The 1,523-nt window shown below is 34.9% G+C and overlaps 1 protein-coding gene across 2 annotated transcripts in view; it reads right to left on the reverse strand.

Moving 5' to 3' along the window:
• Flo2 (flotillin-2) overlaps positions 1–1,523 on the reverse strand; it is a 70,323-nt gene that overhangs the window by 53,582 nt on the left and 15,218 nt on the right. The gene's annotated exons all lie outside the window — the stretch shown is intronic.

Consider the following 1,523-nt stretch of genomic DNA (forward strand, 5'->3'; position numbering starts at 1 on the left):
GCAATATTCTTCCGACGTCTGATTTCTTTTTAAAAAATGCGTTTCTAAAGTGCATAAACTTCTGGGATCGAATGTATAGCCAATACATCCTTAATACTGATTTGTGTATTGTTTTTATTTCGTTATGAATTATTGACCGTTCTTATCTTGCCTGTCTTAATTATTCGAACAGAAAGAGAAGCGTGAATCAATTGACCAGTGGGTCGCTTGAAACTGGCGATGACATAATAATACCGTAAAATACAAAGGGCAGCCAGCAGACATGAAACAACCGCGTTGAAGGTCGACTCACGGACCTCCCACTTTCGCGAGCGGAAGTACGAAATCGTGAACAAATGCCTCGAACCGTGGCAAAATAGACTCGAAATGAGATTTCAATGACCGATTGTACATTGAATTTCAATCGTAGTTACAAAATGAATAAGAATTCGCAGTTTCGTTTGAATCGTCTGAATAACTAAGAAAGCGATTATGGAAACGAATTTCACTTCCTATTGATTTAAATAATCAACGATCCACCGTCATTCATTGCGTAAGGATTGAACGTCTGCATGCGGGGAATCGAAACTATGCTCGATACGAAAATAGAGAGATGCCTCGGTATGAATTAAATATTAAGCGTGTACGAAACGATTACTAGAATATTCATGATGCTAGCGACTTGACGCTGTTAAATATTCGATCAAACCGATTTTTCTAAATTCTCTCTTTATTTATTTATGCAGATGCCCTTTTATGCAAAGATTAAATACTCTCTTAATTGTGCTTGAATATGACATCGTTTCATGTGGCAAATAGGCAATGAAACTTGAATTAAAATTATAATTACGCCGACCATAAATGCAACAAATATAGTAAAAATTGAAATATAAAATAAATACCGGATGTCGTAAACAACTTATGGCCATAGGGATGAGTGTTACATCCGACATTTCACTTGAAATATTTCAGACCGGTTTTAACACATTACACAACTTACGAAATCCACACGGGAACCAGTTTAAGCTTTACCATAATATCTCTCTTTTCAATATGTGATATTAATGAAATTTCGTATATAAAAACATTTTATATCAATGAAATTTCATATATAAAAACATTTTATATTAATGAAATTTCGTATATAATAAAAATAACGTATATAAAAACAATTTTATACTTTGGCATCAAAGACAGAAATTCTACTATAATTGTCGATCTTTGATTTAGCCTTAAACGAAGAAAGTTGCGAGGCGGTTGCGTAACAGGACATAGTAAAATTTTCTCGTTTCGAGTACTTCAAGGTGTCTCCCTTGTAAAACTAATTACTATACTAATCTCTTTAGGACTGTCTTTTGAAAAGGTACTGCGCAACGTTTCGTTGAATGTGACAGCGTGCAATGAACAACCGCGCGTAGCTACTCGCTCGCAAGTTTCTCACTTACATTCGTTTCAACCACATTGAAAGAAGAATTAATTTACGTTCAAGTGACAAAAGAACTCACGTGTTACATCCGGCATCAATGCTGAACAGAATCTCTTAC

Source organism: Ceratina calcarata, unplaced genomic scaffold, assembly GCF_001652005.2.
Source record: "Ceratina calcarata isolate Rehan_Ccalc_2016 unplaced genomic scaffold, ASM165200v1 scaffold98.2, whole genome shotgun sequence".
In the NCBI taxonomy this organism is placed as follows: domain Eukaryota; kingdom Metazoa; phylum Arthropoda; class Insecta; order Hymenoptera; family Apidae; genus Ceratina; species Ceratina calcarata.